Raw genomic sequence first — 17,561 nt, 5'->3', positions numbered from 1 at the left:
TATAGCCTACTCCTGGACCTATTTCTTATGTTCTTATGTTCTTATACTGTCCCATCAGCAAACCACTTGTACCTCCACAATGTTGCCTTCCTCTGCCCCTACCCATTGTCCCTCAATTTTCAGCCATCTCTCCTAACTCCATTTTATGTATTTCCCCTCCAACAGCTGCCCATCCCATCCCCCACCTTAACACACATTGTGGAACATTTTCTACATTAAAGGTACTGTATAAATGCAAGTTGTATTTTTGTGCTTTCTCTGCAATTTCTGCTTTTTTTTCTTCTTCATGAATTTAGCAGATAAGTTATGTTAATAAGGTTGCAGGAGTCAAAAGATACTTCCCCATTATGAGTGAAGGACAGTGTAAAGTCGTTGAGATGGTGAAAGGAGTCATACTAAAAAAGCTAGAAATGATGATAAAATAACTAAGCCAACGTGTGGATGTTGAATGGAGTGGGGGGAAAGGTCAAATGGGGGTGGTGATAACCACGCACAGACAGGATGACATCAGTTGTTATTGGTATTTAGAGATCTGACACTAAAAAGCTAAATGAATCTCAATTTACGTACAAACACCCTATACACAATAGCAACATTCAATACTATCTTGATAACACAATAATCAGATTCTAGGAGTAGATTAAACATGTATGTGCATATTAGCATAGTAGCATCCTGGAGGTTTTTTATAACTATCATTATTTCTTTCATTTTTCATAAATTTTGTTAGAAAATAAATACTGACCTCACTGATTTATAGTGCAATGACATGTATGTATCATTATTTTTCAACAATATTGCAGAAATTTGCAAAGGCATTATTCATTTGAGAGTTCATTAATTATGCAAATGAGTTGCAATTAACTAATCTGTTCAGAGGATGCAATTTACATAATATTACACTTCATATTGGTGAAGTAATAATAAACTGCTTTTGTGCAATTTTAACAGTCATTCATATGAATTTAAAAAGCACATGGGGTATCTAAGAGTTTGTTACTACTATCAAAAGGGATGTTTTAATTTCTAAATAAAATATCTATTTTGAATGAACTATATAATTATGCTAATGATAGCTGCTATGGATACCTTGATACCAAGCTTTTTTTGTTGGCATTTGAAGGATTCATGCCAAACCTACTTAGTGTAAATTTGCACAATATCCACATCGTTTGTAGTCACAAAGATGAAGGTAAGCAGAGGAACAGCTGCAGAATATGACTTACCATTACCAGAAATTGAAATGTCATTTTACTATCTGTTCAGATGAATTTACTGTATTTTCTGCATTCACTTTTTAAAAGTTGGATATCTTCCAAGTAACGCAATGTTAGGTAGTATTGTCAATAAATATGATTACGTTGAAGTCTGCATAATTTGTCAATATTTTCTGAAAGCTGTTTTCTGTAGAAGTAAACGAACAATCTGCAGTTGCTTCCAGATTGGAGGGCTTGGAGCATACAGGAGGCTCTGGAAAATTTTGGATTGCTTTTATACATCAGTACAATTTCCTCAATATTTTTGTAAGATCAAGACTCATCTAACCTCATTGCAGTTGCATCTTGTTATGCCACAAGATAGTAAGAATCCTGTATTCTCAGTTGTTAACTATCTGTTAGCGAACTCAGCTAGGTCTTACCCCACTACCCATCTAATATTATTTTTTACATTTGCATGTTGTTGCCTTTCTGTACATCCAGTCAATGTAAAAGTGGTTAATTTTATCAAGGAAAATAAAACCATGTTTTCTGTGACATTCATGGGTATATTATAGGCACTCCTACATTTTAAGTTCTAGCTGAGGTCTCATCTGCATTCCCTGAAGCCTCAAACCCTACCTACCATCATTGAAATAAACTTGACTTCTCAGTAAATCTGTATGCAAACTACTCAAGGCGATGTGGTTGACATGGTGTTAAACCAATGCTTACTTAATAGGAAGAGCAAGCAAATTCCAAACTGGTATATCTGCATTTTGACGACCAGCAATAATTCAATAATTCCTTCCCCAACTGCTCAGCTACTCAAACACGATTTATTTCTAATTGATGACATATCCTCAACACAATACAATAGCAAAATACTGCAGATGCTGGAATCCAAAACAAAAACAGAAAATGCTGGAAACACTCAGCAGGCCAGGCAGCATCTGTGGTGAGAGAAACAGTTAATGTTTCAGGTCTGGGACCCTTCGTCACCACGGATGCTGCCTGGCCTGCTGAGATCACATATCCAATGGACTTGATTTTCTTTCAAATCCTTGGTATCAAAAATGTTAATATTTGTAACGAATGCACTGCTAGTGGATGTATGTACTAAGTCATGGAATATGGGCTCTCTCTTATCTTTGTTGTCTTTGTGTTGCTGTTTCTGTCGCTTTCTCTTCTCTCGAATGCTTCTTTTTGCTTCCCTTTCTATTTTTTCCTTTTCTTTTTTCCTTCTGGGTAGGAAATGGTGGGTGGCATGGCATTTTGTAGTGGAGAAAGGAGCCACTGAGGGCTCTACCCCAGTACCTTTAATGTAGAAAAACAACCTAACGCACTTCAGAGAGGCGTAATCAGCCAAAAATGTGTTCTGAGACAAAAGAGGAGATATTAGGAGGGGTGACCAACAACTTAGTAAAAGAGGTGGGTTTTTAAGGAGGAGCTTAAAGAAGGAAAGGAGTTGAAGAGGAGAAGGCGTTTAAGGAGGGAATTCCAGAGTATGGGACCGAGATGGCAGAAGGCATGGCCGCTAATGGTGGGGCGAAAGCAGGAGAAATGCACAATTGTTCAGACTCAAAGGAACAGAGAGTTCGAAGGGGGGTTGTAGGGCTAGAGAGTTGCAAAGATAGGGAGGGGGAAAGCCATGAAGGGATTTAAACACAAGGATGCAAACTTTTAATTTGAGATATTGGGGGACCAGGAGCCAATGTAGGTCAGCAAGGAGATGGGTGTTGGGTGAGCGGGACTAAGTGCGGGATAGGATACGAGAAGCAGAATTCGTAAGAGGGTGGAGAATTTAAAGTTGGCAAGGAGAGATTTAGAAGAATAGAGGCTGGAGGTGATAAAGGCATGAGATGAGGGTTTTAATGACAGATGGGCTAAGATAGAGGCAGAGGCAGGGGAGGGCGATGTTACAGACGTGGCTGGTCCTTGTGATAGGGAGGATAAGGAGTTGGTAGCTTAGCTTGAGGTCAAATAGAACACTGAACCTGTGAACAGTCTCTTTCAGCCTGAGACAGTGGCTGAGGAGGGAGATAGAATTAATGGTGATTTCACCATTTGAATGTAATCAGACAACTAAACACATGGCCATTAGTCTGAGGGAATGGTGATTCATATCACGATAACGTGAGAATATTCTGCAGATGTAGATTTTCCTATTGAATCTTATAGGAAAAATGCTTTACACTTGCTTTATCATGACTTAAACCAAGGTGTGATATAGAAATATGGCTAGGAAACTTTGACAATTATTAATTTTAGGCATAAAGTTTTTACGACAATTGAGTTCCATTATAGCCATAGTGTAGATCTTAAAAAGGCAATCTTAAAAAGGCAATGTTGCTTCCATTGCTTCATCAGTCGAAGTATTTTTAAAACATTTTACAAAATTAGTTTTGTGTATACACTAATTTGCACTAAAATATTTACTGCTTTAAAATGGTATGCATATGCACAAAAATATTAATAATTTCCCCATATTATAGAACATATTGAGTTGTAATTCTAAAATGTTATTCTTAAATAATTTTGGTGGTAAACAGTTATCAACTATCAGATCATACCTGTTCTGACAAACATGCAAGGAAATTAACTGCATCTAGTGCATCAAAAAAAGTGAATCGAGGACAAGAAGTTACCTTTTATCACAGGAACTAACCCTTTGACTTATCCATGCTCCTAATGCTGAGTTTTGTTTCCTTGCATTCAACCAAGACTGATATTATCAATCTCTAAATCAGCCATTGCTTGCAAAAACAACACAGTAAATTTACTGAAGCAATTTATCACATGATTGACTCTTACAACTATTTTAAACATACAATTAACCAAGTGCCCCCCTTGTTAAAGGGGCACAACTATTTTAATTAAACTATAAATCAAGTGCCCCCTAAAAAAGGGGAACTCAAACCAGCAAATTAACAAATTAAACTTTAGATATTAAACAGTCAAATTAAAATTTGGTTGCCGGGAGTGATGATGCACTCCAGTCCCTCTGGCACCCACCAATACTGACACTGAAAGGTATAGTCCTCACAGATGTTATTGTTATATGTTTGGATTATTACTGTAGATATTATTCTCAAACTTTGTATCTCAGACCACTCCTGTAGTCTGACCAATATTTAGGTAATTTGTAGCAAGCCTCAGGATCAAGCCCTTGTTTCTGTTTTTCAGCTACTGGTAATATCACATGCCCTCGTGACCTTTCTTAACTTCAAAAAAGAGTAGAATAAACTGTTCACAAAACTATGCTTTAAACTAAATAGTGGGGGGAGGGTTCAGGTGAGGGGAAATTTAAAAAGTCAAAGAGAAAGGAGAAGGCAATAGGGCAGGGTAGCCATCATCATCATCATCATCATCATCATCATCATCATAGGCCTCCCTTGAAATCAAGTAAGACTTACTTCCACTCTAAAAGTGAGTTCTCAGGTGGCTGTACAGTCCAATGCAGGAATTACAGTCCCTGTAACAAGTAGGGCAGAAAGTAGTGAAGGAAAGGGTGGGTGGGGAGCTTGATTTGCCGCACGCTCCTTCCACTGCCTGCGCTTGGTTTCCGCATGCTCTTGCGACGAGACTCGAGGTGCTCTTCCTCCACTTTGGGCGGTCTTGGGCCAGGGTTTCCCAGGTGCCGGTGGGGATGTTACACTTTATCAAGGAGGCTTTGAGGGTGTCCTTGAAGCATTTCCTCTGCCCACCTGGGGCTCGCTTGCCGTGTAGGAGTTCCGAGTAGAGCACTTGTTTACGGAGTCTCATGTTGGGCATGTGGACGATGTGGTCCGCCCAATGGAACTGGTCCAGTGTGGTCAGCGCTTCGATGCTGGGGATGTTGGTCTGGGCGAGGACACTCACGTTGGTGCGTCTATCCTCCCAGTGGATTTGCAGAATCTTGTTGAGGCAGCACTGGTGGTACTTCTCCAGCGCTTTGAGGTGTCTGCTGTATATAGTTCACGTCTCTGAGCCATATAGGAGGGCAGGTATCCCTACTTCCCTGTAGATCATAAGCTTGGTGTCAGAGTTGAGGTCCTGGTCTTCAAACATTCTCTTCCTCAGGCGACCGAAGGCTGCGATGGCACATTGAAGGTGGTGTTGGACCTCATCATCGATGTCTGCCAAGGTATGGAAAATAGTCCACGTTGTCCAAGGCTGAGCCATGGATTTTGATGACCGGGGGAAAGTGCTGTGTGGTGGGGTCAGGTTGATGGAGGATCTTTGTTTTACGGATATTTAGCGTAAGGCCCACACTTTTGTACACCTCGGTGAAGGTGTTGATGATGACTTGGTGTTCAGCCTCTGAGTGTGCACAGGTGCAAGCGTCATTCGCGTACTGTAGTTCGATGACAGAGGATGGGATGACCTTGGATGTAGCCTGCTGGAGGTGACGTAGGTTGAACAGGTTCCCATTAGTTCTATAGTTTAGTTCCACTCCAGCAGGGAGCTTGCTGATAGTGAGATGGAGCATTGCAGCAAGGAAGATTGAGAAGAGCGTTGGTGCGATGATGCTGCCCTGCTGGACTCCGGTCCGGATGCGGAGTGGGTCTGTGGTGGAGTCTGTTGGTCAGGACCATGGCTTGCATATCATCGTGGAGCAGGCGGAGGATGGTGACAAACTTTTGGGGGACAGCCGAAACGGAGGAGGACGCTCCATAGTCCCGCACGATTGACAGTGTCAAAGGCCTTTGTGAGGTCAAAGAAGGCCATGTACAAAGGTTGCTGCTGTTTCCTCCATTTTTCTTGTTGTTGTCACGCAGGGTAGCCATAGGGATCATGATAACCAGAGTGTGATAGGAATGGACAGAGCGTATAAACATAAGGGTGCACCAGAAAGTAAAGTCAGAGTAGGGAAAAATGGTAAAAAGACAAAATTAAAAGCTCTTTATCTGAATGTCGCAGTATCGTAACAAGATAGCTGAGTTGACGGCACTAATAAAATAAATGGGTATGATCTGACAGCCATTACAGTGACATGGTTGTAAGGTGACCAAGGCTGGGAACTGAATATTCAGGGGTATTTGACATTTCAGAAGGATAGGCAGAAAGGAAAAGGAGGTGGGGTAGCTCTGATAATAGAGGATGAGATCAGTGCAGTAGTGAGAAATGATAGTGGCTCAGAAAATCAAGATGTAGAATCAGTTTGGGTGGAGATAAGAAATAATAAGGGAAAGAAGTCACTGGTGGGAGTAGTCTCTAGGCCCCCTAACAGTAACTGCACTGCAGGACAGAGTATAAATCAAGAAATAATGGAGGCTTGTAAGAAAGGTATGGCAATAATCATAGGCGATTTTAATCTTCTTATAGATTGGACAAATCAAATTGGCAAAGGTAGCCTTGAGAATGAGTTCATAGAGTGTATTCAGGATGATTTCTTCGAACAATATGTTGTGGAACCAACCAGGAAGCAGACCATTTTAGATCTCGAAATGTGTAATCAGATAGGATTAATTAATGATCTCATAGTAAAGGATCCTCTCGGGAAGAGTGATCATAGCATGTTAGAATTTCAAATTCAGTTTGAGAGTGAGAAACTTGGGTCTCAAACTGGTGTCCTGAACTTAAATAAAGGCTACAAAGGTGTGAAGACAGAGTTGGCTAAAGTGGACTGGGAAAATAGATTAAAGGGTAAGACAGCAGAAAAGCAGTGACAGACATTTAAGGGGATATTTCATAAGTCTCAGCAAAGATATATTCCAGTGAGAAAGAAAGACACTAAGAGAAGGAAGAATCATCTGTGGCTAACTAAGCAAGTTAAGGATGGTATCAAATTGAAAACAAAGACATACAATGTTGCGAAGATTGGTGGTAGGCTAGAGGATTGGGAAATGTTTAGAAATCAGCAAAGGATGACTAAAAATATAATAAAGAGAGAGAAGATAGATTATGAGAGTAAATTAGCAAGAAATATAAAAACAGACAGTAATGAGCTTTTACAGGCATATAAAAAGGAAGAGAGTAGTTAAGCAAACATTGCTCCCTTAGAGGATGAGACTGGGAAATTAATAATGCGAAACAGGGAAATGGCAGAGACCTTGAACAAATATTTTGTATCGGCCTTCACGGTAGAAGACACTAAAAGCATTCCAATAACAATAGATAATCAAAGGGCTATAGGGGGGGATAACTTAACACAATCACTGTCACTGGAGAAAAGGTACTAGGCAAACCAATGGGACTAAAGATGGACGTTCCCTGGACCTGATGGCCCGCATCCTAGGGTCTTAAAATAAGTGGCTGCAGAGATAGTGGATGCATTGGCTGTAATTCCCTGGATTCTGGAGAGGACTCAGCAGATTGGAAAACTGCAAATGTAACACCCCTGTTTAAGAAAGGAGGGAGACAGAAAGCTGGAAACTATAGACCAGTTAGCCTAACATCTGTCATTGGGAAAATGCTGGAGTCCATTATTAAGGAAGCAGTAGCAGAACATTTAGAAAATCATAATGCAGTCAAGCAGAGTCAGCATGGTTTTATGAAAGGGAAATCATGTTTGACAAATTTGCTAGAATTCTTTGAGGATGTAATGAGCAGTGTGGATAAAGGGGACCCAGTAGATGCAGTGTATTTGGATTTACAGAAGGCATTCGATAAGGTGCCAATGAGCCAAAGATGGGCAGTGGAAACGTTACAAGGACACCCTCAAAGCCTCCCTGGTGAAGTGCGACATCAAAACTGAACCTGGTAGACCCTGGCCAAAGACCGCCCTAGGTGGAGAAAGTGCACCCGGGAGGGCGTTGAGCTCCTTGAATCTCAACGCTGCGAGCGTGAAGAGGTCAGGCGCAGGCAGCGGAAGGAGCATGTGATAAATCAATGTCACCCCCCTTCCCCCGACGAATATCTGTCCCACCTGTGACAGGGTCTGTGGCTCTCATGTTGGACTGTTCAGCCACCAAAGAACTCACTTTAGGAGTGGAAGCAAGTCTTCCTCGATTTCAAGGGACTGCCTCTGATAACATAAAAGGCAAATGCACAATATAAGAGCTCATGGGAGTAATATTTTAGCATGGATAGATGATTGGCTTACTAATAGAAAACAGAGAATCAGGATAAATGGGTCATTTTCAGGCTGGCAAACTGTAAATAGGGTGCCACAGGGATTAGTGCACGGGCCTCAACTATTTAAAATCTAGACCTCAGGCAACCAAACATCTAAATGGAGGTGAGGCATGCTGCGTGGCAGATGTAAGAGCATCTCCAGCACGGCTGATGAGCCAATAGGAGTAGGAGTGCTTCCACCAGGCCCACCAAGCAAACCTGTTTCCCACTCCAGGCAATCACTACCCCCACATCCCTGAGCGATCTGATCCCCCGCCATCACCGACACCCCCACCATCACTAAACCCCCCCGCCATCACCGACCCCCCCGCCATCACCGACCCCCCCCCGCCATCACCGACCCCCCCAGTCATCACTGACCCCCCTGCTATCATCGACCCTTCCACCATCACTAAAACCCCCCACCATCATCGACCCTTCCGCCATCACTAAACCCCCCCCGCCATCACCGACCCCCCACCATCACCGACCCCCACCATCACCGACCCCCCCCGCCATCACCGACCCCCCCCACCATCACCGATCCCCACCATCACTGACCCCCCCGCCATCACCGACCCCCCCCGCCATCACAATCCCCCCACCATCATCGACCCTTCCGCCATCACTAAACCCCCCCACCATCATCGACCCTTCCGCCATCACTAAACCCCCTCCACCATCACCGACCCCCCCACCATCACCGACCCCCCGCTATCACTAAACCCCCCCACCATCACCGTCCCCCCCACCATCACCGACCCCTCCACCATCACCGACCCCCCGCTATCACTAAACCCCCCCACCATCACCGACCCCCCCACCATTACCGACCCCTCCACCATCACCGACCCCCCGCTATCACTAAAGCCCCCCACCATCACCGACCCCCCCCCATTATCACTGATCCCTACCATCACCGACCCCCCACCATCACCGAGCCCCCACCATCACCGACCCCCACCATCACCGGCCCCCACCATCAGCGACCCCCCACCATCACCAATCCCTACCATCACCGACCCCCCACCATCACCGGCCCCCACCATCACCGACCCCCCACCATCACCAATCCCTACCATCACCGGCCCCCACCATCACCAATCCCTACCATCACTGATCCCTACCATCATCGACCCCCTACCATCACCGACCCCCACCATCACCGACCCCCCACCATCACCGACCCCCACCATCACCGACCCCCACCATCACCGATCCCCACCATCACCGACCCCTCGCCATCACTGCCCCCCACGCCTTCACCGATCCCCCGCCATCACTGCCCCCCACGCCTTCACCGACCCCCCCGCCATCAGCTATCCCCCCCCACCCCCGCCATCACCGACCATCCCCCCATCCCCGCTATCACTGCTGCCCCGCCATCACCCACCCCACACTTTCAATGGATGTAATTACAGGAAATCTGAAATAAAAACAGAAAATGCTGGAAATATTTAGCAAGTCAAGCAAAGACACACTTTAGTTCCAGGCTTAACTATTCCTCCTCAGAAGATAGAAAAACAAAAGTCATATCTTCTGCGTCAAATTTCAATATTCACCAAACTATAGACAAGGTACTTGAATATCAGCCTTGACATGGTGGTTTGTTGATGGCTCTCCATGGAGTGTCTCTGACCTATCTATCTCTTTCTGATGGTTTCAGACAGACTATTCAATTTGAACAAGACAGCCTGATAGATACTTTTAAAAAAATGTCTGAGACAAATTAAGTTTAAATACGCGTGAGTTAAAAATAATTTCTGTTTGACACTTATGCTTGACAATTGTTATTTGTAATTTTTCTGTCTGGTTTGGCACAATACACTCTGGGTATTGTAGTTTTACAGGAACATGATGAAAACTCCTTTGGTGCAACTAACTCAAAAACAGAATTTCTCCACAGGAACTAGAACTCATCTCTTAATTTTTACTTTGTTGTTATGTAAACGGGTTGTTGTGTGTACTCTGGTATTGTTATTCTGCAAAAGGCGAAAGGTGAAAACCTATATTTCTTTCATACACGCACAGAATTTGTAAATAGTGCATAGAAATTTCCAGCACTGAACCCAGATGAAATTTTCAATTTAGGCCCCAGGCACCAGACAAAAATGTGAAACTTATGTGGGGAGAACTCCTAGTTTCGTGATATGTGTCTACAATAGAGAACTTCATCCTAAACAAGAGAAACTGTATCAACAGTTAGTAGTAGAGGCCCCAAGTTTCCACATGATTTGCTCCTGATTTTTAGGAGCAACTGGTGTAGAACGGAGTATCTTAGAAATCGGAATTCTCGTCATTTAGTTTGCTCTAGTTCTAGTCAGTTAGAACAGTTTCACTTTGGAACAGAATTTTTTTTTCAAAAGGGGGTGTGTCCGGCCACTTACGCCTGTTTTCAAAGTTTCGTCAGTGAAAACTTACTCCAAACTAACTTAGAATGGAGTAAGTGAAGATTTTTGTACGCTCGAAAAAACCTTGTCTACACTTTAGAAAATCAGGCGTAGGTTACAAATCAGGCGTAGGGAATGGGGGAGGGGGGGTTTAAAGGGAAGTTTACAAACATTAAACACTTCAGTTTTACAAATAAAGAGCCATCATCAATAATAAATGATAAATACATCAATAAATCAACCAATAAATCAATCAAAAAAAATTAATAAGAAATATTTTTTTTTTTAAATCAATAAATAAAACATTTTCTACTTACCGACTGCAGCACCGGGAGCCCTCCAACAGTGTGCTGGGATGACCTTCCCCCCCCCCCCCCCCAGTGTGTCTCTGTCAGTGTCTCTATCTCTCTGTCTGTCTGTGTGTGTCTCTCATTCTCTGTCTGTCAGTGTCTGTGTTTCTGACAGCGAGGGGAGGGGGAGGAGGGGTGTAGAGGGAGAGAGGGGGGGAGCAGAGGGAGGGATGGGGGAGAAGGGGGATGGGGGAGAAGGGGGGGGAGGAAGGGGGGGAGAAGGGGAAAGGAGAAGGGGGGGGGAAAGGAGAAGGGAGAGGGAGGCTGAATGGGCCGGGCCCGAGACTTCGGGCGGGCCCGTCCCCAGCACCAGATTTACAGGTAGGTGGCGTCGGGTCGGGGGGGTGGTGGGAAGGAGGTCGGGTCGGGGGAGGGAGGGAGAGGGAGGTCAGGTCGGATCCAGTCCGGGGGTGGGGTGGAGAGGGGGGGGAAGCTGGAGTCGTGTCGGATCCAGTCGGGGGGGGGGGGGGCGGACGTGGGAGTCGGGTCGGGTCCGGTCCGGGGGTCGGGGGGGGGGAAGCGGGAGTCGGGTCGGGTCGGGTCCGGGGGCGGGGGGGAAAAGCGGGAGTCGGGTCTGGAGGTGGGGGGGGGGGGGAAGCGGGAGGCGGGTCGGGTCGGGTCGGGTCCGGGGGCGGGGGGGGAGAAGCGGGAGTCGGGTCGGGTCTGGAGGTGAGGGGGGGAAGCGGGAGTCGAGTCGGGGCGGGGGGGGGGGAGCGGGAGTCGGGTTGGGTCCGGTCTGGAGGCGGGGGGCGGGAAGCGGGATTCGAGTCGGGTCGGGAGGAAGCAGGAGCTGGCCGTGGGAGGAGCCTTATTCACACAGCCCCAGTGAGGCCATTCGGCCAGGGCTAGGGGCTGCGTGCTTCGGGCCCCTCCCACACACTTTCGGGCGCCTGGAGCTACTGCACTTGCGCGCCCACTGTAGCACGCATGTGCAGAGGTCCCGGCATTGTTTTCAGCACAGGGACCTGGCTCCGCCCCCCTACAGCTCATGCTGCGCCGCGCCAAGGGCCAGAGGACCTGCAGGAAGGTGGAGAATCTGGAGGGTTTTTTTAGGCGCACTTTGTGGCGCAGAAAACGGGCGTCCAGGTCGGGACTGTGCCGTTCTAGGCGTGGTTCGAAACTTGGGCCCTTAGTATTGGACTTGGGTGGGGAGGGGCGGTGGGGGGTGGGGGAGGTGTGGGAAAACCCTTATTAACCACTGGCATTCCTGAAGGCCTTTGCTGCTCATCCAAATTCATTCATTCATCAATGCGATTATGGCTACAATAGTGAACAATTATACAGAATTGTTATAATACAATGTTATACTGTATTATATCAGGTTTCTCAGCCTAATGCTGCCTCCAGCTAATTACATCCACTGAAGCCCAAGCCAGTAAATCATCACAGCTGACTGACCAACTGAGATAAAGCATAAGCCTTGTTTATCTTTGGCTTTGTGAAGTGCCAGTGCTTTGCCTCTCCTGGCCTAGGTCTGCATTGCTAAATATAACTGAATGCAAATCTAATGAAGTCAAGAATTAAATATTTGTGGTTCCATTTGTAAATTGTAAAATGATGTATGTTTAAAAGGAGAAGAAAAATCAAGCAAGCAAACATTAATTTCTCTGCATCAAGAGGAAGTTACCAGCTGTTTGTAGAAAAGCGTTGAAATTCACATTACTGGATGAAAGTTTAACCAAGTTATAATGTATGTACCTGTGAGCATGCAGAGTTGTTGCATTGTGAGTGGCTTAGCCAGTTACGTAAAGTTCACAAGACTCAATAAAACCCCAGTCAGCTGGGCTAGGTCGTCCAGGTTGAGGCACGCAGTTGTGAGCCTAGTGGATGAACTGGTAATGTGTAGTCTGATTGGTAAACCTTTGTCAATATACCAAAAAGTTCTCAATAGTAATATGTTGCTATGAATGCTTAAGCAAAGAACCCATGAAGCAAATACATTACACAAGTGTAGATTTGTCTATCTGTTTTTAAAATCATCTTTGTTATCCACTGATATGTGACTCAACTTTCGATGGTCTCATGTATGTACATTCTGTTTGTAGCCACCAGATGGTGTCATTGTTGGAGGCCACTGAGCAGCACACAGGTGGTGCTGCTCAGATATAAAAGGCCAGCCATTTTGAGAGTCAGGCACTTTGGGCCCTAAATAAAGCAGAGCCAAGGTTGCAGCTTGCATAGTTAAACAGTACTCAGTTTGAACCTTTATTGCATACATAACATTTGGCGACGAGAATACAAGAACCTTTGTTTGCAAAATGAGCACGATTAGATTTTTAGAGCGATTTGTGGAGGGAGGAGATTGGGCAGATTTTGTGAACCAGTTGAACCAATACTTCGTGGCCATCAAAATGAAGGGGGTCGACGATGCAGATCAGCGCCGGGCCATGTTCCTCACTGTGTGCAGTTCAAAGATCTATAGTCTGATAAAGAATCTACTCATACCTAGTGATCCAACAGAGAAAACATACGAGGAGTTGTGTACATTAGTGCGGGAGCACCTCAAGCCAGACGACGGCATCATCATCTCAAGATACAGGTTTTATACACACGTTTGATCAGATGGCCAGTGCGTGGCGGAATTCGTTGCCGACCTGAGACGTCTAGCGGGACCGTGCAAGTTCAGGACGGTGTTGGCAGACATGCTGCGGGACTTCTTTGTTATCGGTATCAACCACGAGGTGATCCTGTGCAAACTTCTGGTGGTGGAGGAGTTGGATTTAAAAAGGGCCATCCAGATCTCTCAATCATGTATGACGACGGACAGGAGTCTAAAGCAAATAGCGGTGAAGAACCGAACCCCGGCAAGTACTGTAAATGCGATGATTCGGCATTCGGCAGAGCGGCACATGGCAGGGCCTATCCAGCTGCGTTCACAAAACCTGTTGCTGCCCAAAGTCCGCCAGCAGGAATGTATCCAACTTCTCCGTGTTGGCATTGTGGGGGAAATCATCGGCACCAGCAGTGCCGATTTAAGCAATATAGTTGCAAAGGCTGTCTGAGAGTGGAGCATCTCCAGCGCAAGTGTCCGCAGATGAGCAAGCGAGCTGCGACACACCACGTGGAGGATGAGAGTCAGACTAGCGCGGATCCGAATACGCAATCCAAGATGCCAGAGGAGGAAGTGTATGGACTGTACTCCTTCATAACCAAGAGTAAGCCAATTCTGATTAACGTGAAATTTAATGGGAGACCGGTATCGATGGAACTGGACACGGGCGAGTCAATCGATCATGAACGAGAGGGCATTTTATAAGCTGTGGGATACTAAGACTGTGAGGCCCAGGCTGAGCCCTGTTAACACCAAGCTGTGCATGTACACCAAAGAACTGATAAAGATGCACAAATTAACATGTCATATAACGGTGCGGTTCACAAGTTACCGCTGTGGATTGTTCCAGGCAATGGCCCATTGCTGCTCGGCAGGAGCTGGTTGGAAAAAATCAGATGCGACTGGAATGACATAAAGGCCTTGTCATTGGAGGTAGATACATGTGCCCAAGTATTGAGCAAGTTCCCCTCGCTGTTTGAACCGGGTATCGTCAACTTCACGGGAGCCAAGGTGCAGATCCACGTGGACTCAGATGCAAGACCCGTCCATCATAAAGCTCGGGCAGTGCCGTATATGATGAGGGAGGAGGTCAAATTTGGACTGGACAGACTCCTGCATGAAGTGATCATTTCACCGGTCAAATTTAATGAATGGGCTAGCCCAATTGTTCCTGTGCTGAAAAGTGATGGCGCAGTCAGAATCTGTGGAGACTACAAGGCTACGATCAACAGGGTTTCGAAAAAAGATCAGTACCCGCTACCGAAGGCTGATGACTTGTTTGAGAAGCGAGCCGGAGGAAAGTCATTCCCAAAACTGGACTTGACATCGGCCTATTTGACGCAGGAATTGATCAAGACGTTGAAGAGACTTACGTGCATTAACATGCGCAAAGGACTGTTTATTTACCACAGGTGCCATTTTGGAATTCGCTCGGCTGCAGCAATATTCCAGAGGAATATGGAAAGTCAACTGAAGTCCGTTCCCAGAACCGTTGTGTTCCAAGATGACATCCTGATCACCGGTCGTGACTCCAAGGAACATCTGAACAACCTGGAAGAGGTTCTACTGCGTTTGGAAAGAGTGGGACTCAGACTGAAACGCTTGAAGTGCGTCTTCATGGCACCGGAGGTCGAATTCCTTGGGAGGAAAATCGCCGCTGATGGCAACAGACCTACTGACGGGAAAACCAAGGCCATCAAGAATGCATACAAGCCGCAAAATGTGATGGAGCTGTGTTCGTTCCCGGGTCTACTCAACTACTTTGGTAACTTCCTACCTAAATTGATCACCTTACTAGAACCATGCTATTGAGAAAAGGCAACAACTGTGTGTGGGGCGCATCGCAAGACAGAGCTTTCGAGAAAGCCATCAATCTGCTTTGCTCGAACAAGCTGCTGGTACATTATGACCCATGTAAATGTTTAGTTTTGGTCTGTGAAGCATCGTCATATGGAATTGGTTGCCTACTCTAACAAGCCAATGAGTCGGGGAAACTTCATCCTGTCACGTATGCATCCAAAAGTTTGTCTAAAGCGGAAAGAGCCTACAGCATGGTAGAAAAAGAAGCTTTAGCATGTGTGTACGGTGTTAAAAAGATGTTTGGTCTAAGGTTCGAAAGAGACTGATTACCAGCCGCTCATTTCATTGTTTTCCAAGAGCAAAGGTATCAATACCAACGCTTCATCCCGCATCCAAAAGTGGGCGCTGACATTATCTGCCTATGATTATGTCATTCGCCACAGACCTGGCACGGAGAATTGTACTGGTACTTTGAGCTCGTTGCTGTTGTTCACACCGGAGGTGGAAATGCCACAACCGGCGGATCTAATGTTAATCATGGATGCTTTTGAGAGTGAAGGAACCCCTGTCACGGCTCAACAAGTTAAGACCTGGACCAGCCAGGACCCAATTTTATCAGTGGTAAAGGGTTGCATCCTCAAAGGAGATTGGTCTGCCATACCTAAGCAAATGTGCGAGGAAGCCAAACCATATAGTCGTCGCAAGGACGAACTGTCTATTCACGCAGATCGCATATTGTGGGGCAATCGCGTTGTACTGCCCAAGAAAGGGAGAGAGAAGTTCGAGCGTGAGTTACACAGCACACATCGAGGTATAGTGATGATGAAGGCCAGCGCCAGATCCCATGTATGGTGGCCAGGAATTGATTCTGAGTTGGAAACATGCATGCATCAGTGCAACACCTGCATGCAGCTCAGCAAAGGACCAGCGGAATCGCCGCTGAGTCTGTGGTCGTGGCCATCCAAACCTTGGTCCAGGATCCATGTAGATTTTGCAGGTCCCTTCCTGGTAAGATGTTTTTAGTGGTGGTGGACGTTTATTCGAAGTGGATAGAATGCATAATCATGTCATCCAGCATGTCCACGGCAACCATAGAGAATCTCAATGTCATGTTCGCAACACATGGTCTGCCTGACATAGTGGTGAGCGACAATGGGTCATGCTTCACCAGTCAGGAGTTTCAGGAGTTTGTGAAACTCAATGGCATAAAACATGTAAGGTCAGCACTGTTCAAGCCTGAGTCCAATGGGCAAGCAGAACGTGCAGTACAAATTATCAAGCAAAGCATGAGGAGAGTAACCCAAGAGTCACTGCAGACCCGCTTGTCTTGCATACTGCTAAGTTACAGGACAAGACCCCACACACTCACAGGGGTCTCGCCTACTGAACTCATGATGAAAAGTGGTCTTAAGACCAAGTTATCTCTTGTACACCTGGATTTAAATAATCATGTTGAATACAGAAGACAAAGTCAGCAAGGGTACCACGACCGTGCAACTGTGTCACGTGAGATTTCTGTTAATGATCCTGTATATGTGTTGAACCAAGGTCAGGGTTCAAATGGATCACTGGTACAGTCATGGCCAAGGAGGGCAACAGAGTATCCGTTATTAAACTCAAGAATGAGCAAACTTGCAGGAAACACATAGATCAGACAAAGCTGAGGCATACAGACGAGCCAGAACAGTCGGACGAAGAAACCATCGATGACCAACCAATCTACCAGCAGTCTTCAGAGGATTCAAAGGTCATCAATGAACCCGGAATTTCCATCACAGACCTGTTCAATAAAAATGGACACTTGCAATTCCTGACATGGCCACTGCCATCCCCAACAAGTCAGTCATCCAACCATCAGCCACAACAGACCCAAGGCTGGAATCAAACTGAGACGGTCAACCCGGGAGCGCAAAGCACCGGACCATCTCAATCTGTGAAAGACTGTGATGAGATCTCAGAGGGGGCATTGTCATGTATGTACATTCTGTTTGTAGCCACCAGATGGCGTCATTGTTGGAGGCCACTGAGCAGCACGCTGATGGTGCTGCTCAGGTATAAAAAGCCAGCCATTTTGAGAGTCAGGCACTTTGGGCCTAAATAAAGCAGAGCCAAGGTTGTACCTTGCTTAGTTAAACAGTACTCAGTTTGAACCTTTATTGCATACATAACAGATGGGATGTGTCTAATTTATAAGGGTAGGTTTTGATCATGGTGGCTTTGCTATTAATTCGAGGAG

The sequence above is a fragment of the Pristiophorus japonicus genome, chromosome 3, assembly GCF_044704955.1.
Source record: "Pristiophorus japonicus isolate sPriJap1 chromosome 3, sPriJap1.hap1, whole genome shotgun sequence".
NCBI classification, from domain to species: domain Eukaryota; kingdom Metazoa; phylum Chordata; class Chondrichthyes; family Pristiophoridae; genus Pristiophorus; species Pristiophorus japonicus.
This window is presented reverse-complemented; position numbering follows the sequence as displayed.